Genomic DNA, 9,525 nt, shown 5'->3' with positions numbered 1-9,525 from the left:
GTCTCATGTACTGAGCTAATATGACTTGTAATCCGAGGCTAAATTTGTATGAGGAACCACCCAATATGACACAAAGGCCCACTAAAGTGAAACAGATGCACCGATTTCACCTTATCATATCAGTGTATAACTCTTGTGGGATCATGTGCAATGTTTTCAAAAACAAAAGTCACAAAGTGAGGGAAAAACATTTTAAAATTATGGAGGTGATCAACGGTGCCATGTTTGTTTTGGCCGGCCTCGCATTTGCGCTTGTAGAGACAAAGTCTGCGTCTGTGCAAACTAAAATGTGTGCATCAACGGTAGCCTTGTGAGAGAGCAAAACTGAAACATCATTCAGTATGCCATGACTTTAATTTATTCTTAAAATAATAGAACGACAGGCTGTAAGAGGAACAGTACTCATGACTAATGTTTCTCTATAAAAAGTTTCTCACGTGACACTGGTTTACAAAATTGTGCAGGGATGAGAGTGTGGTCTCCATGCTGTCAATGACTGAGATTATGTTACCTATTTTCTACTCATGATATAGCAACATAACTAACTATGCTTTCATAACCTTTACATTTTAAAATCCAAAAAAGAAACATAAAGCATGCAGCTGTTCCAATTCAGTAAGAGTTAGTTCAGTGAGAGTATTGTTCAAAAAAAAACTTTGGAAAACCCTGTCTTGTAAATACACACTGCCTTTTGAATGTAAGTAAAGGACTCACTCCTTAGTCATTTTTGTTAATGATAACTTTCGTGTTAGTGTGTGTGCGTTTGTGTGCAGTAGTTTAAATGCTGTAATAACATGTTTATGTCATTGTCCATCATACCCACAGTGTGGTGTGTTGCTCTGTGCACTTCACTCTTACTTCAAAATGGGAAACAAAACTGCTGAAAAACAATTTTAAACCGTTTTATTTTGTTTAAGTAGATTCATTATAGAATGACAAGAAAATACAACGGGTTTTGACTTCTGCGCTGATCACTGAGCATTTATGCAAGGCAGTTACAGGCTGCGTCTTGTGCATGGGTGTCAGTTGGTAATAGTGAAGTGCGTCACATGCCTTGATTTAGCTTATAACAGTCAAAATCTATTTTCTAGTTCTTTATTAATGTTGGAAGCAAAGATGAAGCAATATCCAAAGCCATGCCTTGGTTGAATAATATATGACTTAAACAACATATTCTCTTTCACTGCTAGTTGCTTAGTTTTATATTTTAAATCCCTTTCACAAATGCAGTTTCACTGACTGAAAGTAAAAGTTTTCTGATAAATGTAAGTACTTGTGGACATTTAATGTAGCTATTTTATAGTAAATCAACATTTATTTCCATTTTTTTAAGCTATACTTTTCCTGGTGCATGTCATCGGAGCCCTGTATGTGAAGCAGTGGGTGGCCCCATGGCTGCTGAGAACCACTCCCTCACACTGGTCCCCTCCCCTGCATTCCCTCTGCTGCAAACCAGGAGCCCTACCCAGCTCCCTGTCCAACCACTCTGCTCAGCCCAGAGAAGCAGCCACACAGAAAAAAAAAGTTTAAATCAACTTAGTGCAGAGGAGGGAGGGAGAGAGGGGGGAAGAAAACGCCCTGGAAACTTGGATGATCAAGAAATAGGGAAAGACTGACAGAAGCCTAACAGACTGCAAAGTTGTGACTTGAAGAAGAGCTGTTCTTGGGCTGGGGAGAAGGGGACAAGACAAGTTTTCAAGGATGCTCAAGCTGGTGTGAGGCTTCGTGGGCGCTGAGACTGCGCACAGGTAAAGATGTACTTTTTTTCTTGCCTCATATTGAAGTTAATGCTTTAAAAAAATAGTTTGTGAAGTTTGTTGCCAGTTGTGCTTTGCTTTATACTTAATTGTGCTAAAAAATGGCTTATCACAAAGTATAAAGTTTAAAGAAGTAAGTTGCAAAATTCAGCATTCCTGTAATATTCCAATAGGGACTTGTGTGCATATCAGTAGTAAGAATACAGTGAATTTATTTATTCTATTTATTTATTTATTATATGGGTTTATCTTCTGTGGTATCCTATGGTTTTTACCTAAAGGGAGGTTTTGCTATGGATACATTTTGTATGAAGAGAAAATGTGTATTAATGATAGTGACCTTGTGTGCATATATCCTAAGTTTTAAAAAATGATTTAAGATAGTGAAAGACAGGAGAAGTGGGTGTGTACCCACTGCCACCACATGAATGCAGAGGACTTGACTGGAGTTGCGCACTACTTTTTCTTTTAACTGCACACAAAGGTTGTTATCCAAGGAGCATATGTGCAGAACCCATTGTTTAAGAGAGGAAGAATAAATGGTATCTTTATATGATTTTAGTTATGAAATAAGAAGTACCCAAATAACTTGTCTTGTTTAATGATTTGCCTATTGTGCAACGTGGACGTCCTTTAAATAGGTCTTCACGCTATGTCTAGTCTTTCGGATAGTACACTTTTTTTTTACAGCACTGCAATATCTCTAACCTAACAAAAGCTGAGTGGATGAAGCAGCGTAAAGATAAAAGAGTTGGATTGTTTGTGCTAATGTTTATTGTTTAGGTGTTTCCCTTATCTACCCAACGCCCTTTGCTGAGACTGAAGTTTAAAAGTTAAAGCTTATTCTCTATGAAAGCCTGCAGCAACAAGCTTGGGTGTGGATTCCTCTCTTTCACCTCCCTCCACCCCCACCTTTTTCCCCCCTCCCTCCCTTATTGCTTCGCTGTCTCCTCACAGAGGCACACCCTTTATTGCCAAATAAGTAATAAGAAAAAAAAACATACATATGCTGTAGACTTGTCGCAGTGGGTCCCTCACATCCAAATAGCCTTTATTGCATGTTTGGGGGGTTCATGCAAAAGTAAAAGTACTGATTATAACTTTTTCTTATGCCTATCCACTGTGTTGTAGGATGTTGTATAATTATCAGTCATATGGAACAATGGAAATCTCATTTAATGAGCCTTCCTTCTTCTTTTGTGGAATAATAACATGTTTGGAGATTCTTGATATGATATGTATCTGTTTTTAAAGGCGTACTTCCTTTCCTGCTAGTATTACATGAGAAAAAGTTGGTGACTTTCACTGCTGCTTTGTACTGACACGTGTTTGTATCTTATGACTTACTTTTAAAAATGGACAGAGAGAGATTTCTGTGTCTTTATTTTACCTTGGGCTCCCGGCCAGGGTGTGCAGCGGAGGAAAGGGAGGGAGGGAGGGAGGAAGACAGGGAAAGAGAGTGAGGGAGTGAGTTTGTGAGGGGGGAAGGGCGGGGTGGGGGCGAAGAGGGGAGTAATGGAATGTAGTGGTTTGGAAAGACAAGCTAATTGAAACCAGGTTTGAGGCAAAGAGGAAGGAGCTCAGACTTCGCACTTTTGGAAAAAGAGAGAAAACGGACTTCATCTCCTCAGAAAGTTGAGAGATGTTTGTTTTTCTCCTGAACTTGCGTACATATTTAAAGCATGAACGGCACCTTTCCAGGGGTGGATCAAACTAGGATCAATACATATCGTCTTGCCTTAATTTGATATGTTGTATTTGTTCAAGTTGTTGAAAAAGTTGAAGAAAAAGCAGACCAGATGTAATTCTTTGTTGAATCTCAGCTGAAGTAAAATTTCTCGGTGTGGAGTTGCATCTACTGCTCCCTCCTGCCACACCCAAAAATAATTTCAGTGTTAGGGAGAGCTTTTCTTTGCTCCGCTCTGCACAGTCTTTTCCACAATGCGCACTTAACTCATGCTGAGTGTCTCACAGTTGTAATAGTCTCAAATTGCTCTTGTCAAGGTGATTGACTGTGACAGACCGCTTGAAGAGCCAAATGGTGACACAGGGCTTAAAGGTCTACGGCAGTAGGTTGGCGTTAAAGTCACAATACGTTTACTGTCCACATTTCAAAAATTCCTGTTTTACTTGATGATTATATGGCACAAAGTACTGTATCAAATGAAGGTGAAAAGTTTTGCTGCAAGTTCGGGCTTATACAAACAGAATAAATGGACACTTATATTTACAGCGCTGAAACTTGAAAAGTGGTTTCTGACTGCCTGCAGCTAAAACGCTTGTCGGTTAACAAGGCCTCATCTTGGCCTAGGGCGGATACTGTTTGTCTAAATACTTGCTCTGTCTACCAGTGCAGCAGCACAGAGGCTACATTATGTTGTCACCTGGAGCAGTGTAAGACATTTGGGATTTCAAAAACCCCACTACCATCATCATGGCCTACCTTGGTGGTGCACAGCGGCAGTCAAGCGGATTTGGTTGCACTCACCACCCTGTGACAAACAGCACCTTTACTAGCCTTAAGAAAAAGACACACCTCATGACTATTTGTCGTCTTAGCTTGATCATGTTAAGCTATTTTTCACAGAAGCACTGCATATTCCTGTCCTGCTGATTGGCAGTACAGGCGAGAGGAGTGGTGATACTTAGTTGTGCCAGTTTGAAACGGAAAGAAACTGGTCTCTAGCACACTTCCTCTGCCATTTCCTCATAAGTTTGTTGAGTGGGGGGCAAAAAAAGGGAGGTGGATGTTAGTGAATAAGCTAAAGGAAGGGAGGGTGATTCCTTTTTACTTTATTTAATTTTTTAGATTCGCAACTGTTCCAGTGGGGGACGTTTTCATCCAGCTGCAAATAAGCAACTAACTGTAGTGTGTGAGTTTAGTAAGTCTTTCTAGGCAGTCCATCCAGCAGCCGCTCCCTTCTCATCCATCCAGTGCTGGTTTGGAATGTTTCAGCATGTCCTCAGTTTACTCTGTGGAGCACCTATCATTAGCATTGCTTTCCATGTTGTTGAGAAATAGGGATTTGAGAAGTATGGTAAGACAGTCGCACATCATACCTCTGTAGGTCACACCCATACACATGCATGCAATACAGACTTGTTGTAGCTTCAAGTTTGGCAGGGCTGCTGCAATCATGGGATTTAGAAAGGATGTGGATCATTTTTTCAGGCCTCTTCTCTGTCAGACATCAGCTAAACGGATCCATCCAAAAACATTCTTCTTCAGTCTTACATGACTGTTACCTTACTGTACAGTCTACCTGCCTCACACCTGACCTACACCCCAACCTAACCACAAATGCAGTTATGTTGCCCTGCGCAAGGAACGACACGTAGCATCTGTTACAAAAACTCTATTTGGAATGAAGCAGCCAAAATGTCAGCCCAACAGGGGTTGGAATGTAAATTAAGAAGTATATTTGGCTTTGTTTAGGTTTTCTTTATCTGCCACAAGATACTCAAGAATAGTACCAATCAAAATCCAGCCCTCTCTCTTGCTTTAAACAACTCCGCACTACTTTGGTGTGGTCCATATACTAAGTATGAATACATACTGTATCCTAAAGCTGTGCCTATGCTTCAGGCTCTAAAGCTTAGAAAGTCTTATGTCTATATTTACATTCTGCTGCCATGGCTGCTATGGCTGCCATCTAGGCCTCCTCTTAACCTTCTTGTCTCCTGCTCCATGAATGGACTTGCATTTGTTCTTGTTCAAACAGCAGCTGTGGAAGACAAACTAAATTGAGTAGAAGTTATACGATATGGATTATATAAGGTTGCTATGGATGTCTGTAGACCTCACGTAATGTCTTTTTTATGAGTCAAAATTGTGTAAACTTAACTCTCCCCCTTCTTTCTTTCTAGTGTTACTAGTAATACCACTTCAAAATGTGCATCCTCAACTCAGTTATTTAGCAGCTCTGCTCGTCATAATCCTACTTTTTACCTTGTTAGTTGCTCAATGTTCTTGGCTTTGAAGCTGCCTGTATTCACTAGCCCAGGATCAGTCACTCATTTCAAAACTGCAGCTACAGCGATAATGTTTCATTTTTGCAAGAAATGCAACATAAGTTATAATGAGGACAAGGATATTTTTTATTTTCATTCCAGGAGATGTATACATGAAAGGGAATGAAATGCTAATCTCATGCCCTGGTACAGGTGATAAGCACACAATTAATGTAAAAAAAAAATAAAAAAAAAAGTAATGATAGGAGCCCTGATTTATCTGTTACTTATCGTCTCATAGTATAGGGCGTTTCTTTCAACATGAGGCTTAAAATATAATCTTTACAAAAATCAAGACGCAGTTGACTCAACACAACCCCTGTACTTGTTTGTGATCTTGTAAAAGCAAGAGAAGAGAATTTTAAGAGTTTTCTTCAGTTTTTCCATTTTGTGTGCAACTCCTGCCAGAGTCACAATAGTTTAATCAGCAGCAGGGTTGAAAGTTGGCGTCAGTGGGCAGGCTTTGGTCTTATGCAGGACTTGTGGTTTGGTTTAGGACTATGTGGGCTATGGAGTGCAGAAAAGAGCCATTTTTTTGATGTGCATTCCTTTAAAATGTGTCACACATGCATGTCCTATCTGCGTTTTTGAGGGAAGGGTGGGCCTAAGCTGGGTCCTGTTTTGCCTCTTTTTGTATTTGTTCTACTTGCTGCGTCAAACTACAATTAAGAGAGAGGAACAGAGAGTCTATTCTGTTTTGATCGCACAATTTGATCACTGCCTATCTCTCTCGTTCCCTCTCTAGACTGAAGCCTTTTTATTTGTCTTTATCAAATCTCGTCACTCACCAGCACCACTGGGCCTGATTCACTTAGGATTGAGTTTTAATCACTGTCACACTGTCGTTTTCTGTTCACCAAATTCATTGGATTTGGCAATCAACCTGATGGATTGACTACAGCTACTTTGATCAGTTACCAATGAGCTGTGACCTACTTAAGCACAAACTTTGACAGGCAAACAGTGCAGGTGTGTACCTTCAAGGCATAGAAGAAGACACAAGGCCTTGGGTAAGGTGAAAAGGGGGTGAGGCATAGAGTGAGAGTTTGTTGCATCTATCTGGTGCGAAGGGGGAGCCAACTAAAAATGATGATGACGATGATGGTGACATGGATGATGAAAATGGGATCTGCTCAGCCAATCCGCTGTTGCTTCTCTGCTTCTCAACGTTCTTTTGAGAGCAAGTATTTCAGCTTCACCTTTAAATGTGCATATCTGACTGAGTGTGGTGTTCTTGTTTATTTGAGCAGAACCTGGGGGGGTGGGGGGGCGTTTAGGCAGGGTGCAGGGTGGGCGGCATAGAATGAGGCCGAAGTCAGAGAGAAACAGGACATTTCTGTGGAGTTAGTCACTGTGGGGAGAGGCTGGGCTCCCTTCCAGCTGGCCTGACGGCTCTATCAAGGAATGTGTGTGACTGGAGGCCTGGGTGGGGCTGTGCACTGAGCTGCTCCCTCTGCAAGCACAGAGGCAAAGCGACGTGATCTGCCTCATGGACTGTGGCATGGTATTTCTGCTCTTCTACACGGCATGTGTTTTTATTTGCTTTCCCTCGCTGTTGACCACACTTCATCTACTGTGCGTGTCTCTGTGTGTGTTTCTGTGTGTGGCCTTGCCAAGGTGTTGATAACAGAAGTTGGGGCGACATATTTCTTGTCTTTTTTAGTCATGTAATTGGAAGCATCGCAAATCACATTCAACAAATCTCACAAAATACATTATAAGCATCTCTTTTACAGTCAGAGATCTCACATAGCCCTTATCTAATTTTGTTTTCAGCACCAGTGATCCAGGCTAATCTACCTTTGTCATTCAGTCAGCCCTTTACATGAATGACTCCCAACATGGCCGTCTGATTAATACCTCTCTGTAACAAGAGTATGGGCTGTAGAGTGTACACAGCTGCTGTGGTGCAAGTCACCCTACACAAACATAATGACAACGACATACTGGCTGGCATTCATCCCAGCTATAGCTATCTATTTAAGTATGGAACCTCTTCAAAAAACTAATCAACAACAACAGATTATTTGGCAAATCTTTGAGATAACTTTTACGTGCTTTGCACCAATGTTGCTTTTTTTAAAGGGCATTTTTCCCTCACTTTCTCTCTATTGCATTTAGCTTTTAAAACAAATTCAGGAAATAGTTTCAGAGTCGCACAATCACAGTCATTTGGCATACTTTTCACAAAGTAATGAGCAATTTAGTTTATTGGACATGGGGGACGTTAATGATGGGGTTGGAGAGCTTGTCTCAGAAGAGAAAGAATTTTTCAGAGGGACATGTTCCCACTGGTGGATGCCTGTCTGTACGCACATCAAGTCTGGTTCTGTTTGTACTGAGATTGACAAAGAGAAGGCTTTGTTTCTAAATACGCCGGTGGGTTGAAGCAATAATCCTCATAAGTCTGGTAACATTTTGGGCTAGTCACAGCGGGTAAAAGTAAGATTGACTTGGTATGCAAGACAAAACTTGAAATCGAAATCATAAATACAGCTGCAACATTATTTAATCGCTATATTGGCTTATATGGCTGCACAGTTCTGCTGTTACACTACAGTGGTTTTAAACGTTACACCTAGGCAATGCAGTCTTGTCTCAGTCACCATTCAAGCAAATAAACTACAGCAGATAGATACACAAGCATCTTAAATTTCCATCTGAAGGCTCAGTGTGGTTTTGGGATGGTCCATTATTTACAATTAAATGATCCAAGGAAATCATTATTCTGACCACAGTATTTGTGGCTTTGTATGCCATGTTGGGACATATGTCTTAACACAGCAGTGCCTTGTATGTGAGGAATATTTTCGTTATCTGTCAAGAATGCGTCTGAAATGTGGTGTGTTGTTGCGTAAGAGAGCAGCATGATGAATTCAGGTTAGACGCCTTTTGTATCACACATGAACGGTAGAAGTGCTGGACGTATTGTTATTCAAGTAATTTTAAACCATATTATTCAAATCCCAATTCTGTTTTCGTTCTCCTGTCAACAGAAGCCAAGAATACAAGAACCACAGCATTGGACGGAAAGCCTTGGCCTTGCTTGAGCAATCCAAGGTAAGTTTCATTAGACATAACTCAAGAGATCCACAACTGGTTAAGTAGAGGAAAGGTAACTACGTTTCCTATCACGCATTACTCCACTCCAAGGCTATCTAGTCAGTGTCACCTTAGAGCAGTGTTCTGTTATGCTGCCAGACGCCAAACCCCGGCTGGAATATTTGTTGCAAAGCCTCCTTTGAACCTGGAAGGTCATGCCACTGCCATTCAGCTGTGAAAGCCCGCCTTGTGGAAACCTGACACTTGGCTACTTCTGCTCCCTCTGCCTCCTCTTTGCAACCCTGCTTCCTCCCCCAGACACCACCTGTTCCGCTCGAACCCCTTTCCCCTTCTTATGAAACAAACCCTGTCAAAAGCCTGCAAAGCTCATACCATTCTAACTGTTTGTAGTTAGCAGCTGTGGCAAAGCTATTCCTTTGGATTGGAGGGAAAGCTGGCAGAAGAAGTTACAGTACCCAAACCCAAACCCTCTATGGTTTAATTCAATGCATGTTGCAAAGATCTAATTTTCTTTGATCTTCAAAAATGGTTTTGATGAAATCATTAATCAAATTTAAGGGCATGTGAAAGGGAAAGAATAGAGGGCTGGTTGATTCTCATGTTTCCTCATTCAGTCAGTCACAGGGTGCCCGTTTGTCTTATGATTGCAAAAACAGAGGCTTACTTATTTAGCATCTGTTTACAACACAATTCA

At 41.0% G+C, this 9,525-nt stretch overlaps 1 protein-coding gene across 2 annotated transcripts in view; it reads left to right on the top strand.

Moving 5' to 3' along the window:
- Positions 1-1,514: 1,514 nt before the first annotated feature.
- ahnak (AHNAK nucleoprotein) overlaps positions 1,515-9,525 on the top strand; it is a 32,154-nt gene continuing 24,143 nt past the window's right edge. For both annotated transcript variants that reach the window (XM_083915369.1, XM_083915368.1), the window contains exons 1-2: positions 1,515-1,748; positions 8,765-8,828. The gene's annotated coding sequence lies outside the window, so the exon portion shown is untranslated. The remainder of the gene's footprint in view (positions 1,749-8,764; positions 8,829-9,525) is intronic.

Source organism: Echiichthys vipera (assembly GCF_963691815.1).
Source record: "Echiichthys vipera genome assembly, chromosome: 6".
In the NCBI taxonomy this organism is placed as follows: Eukaryota; Metazoa; Chordata; class Actinopteri; order Perciformes; family Trachinidae; genus Echiichthys; species Echiichthys vipera.
This window is presented reverse-complemented; position numbering and strand designations above follow the sequence as displayed.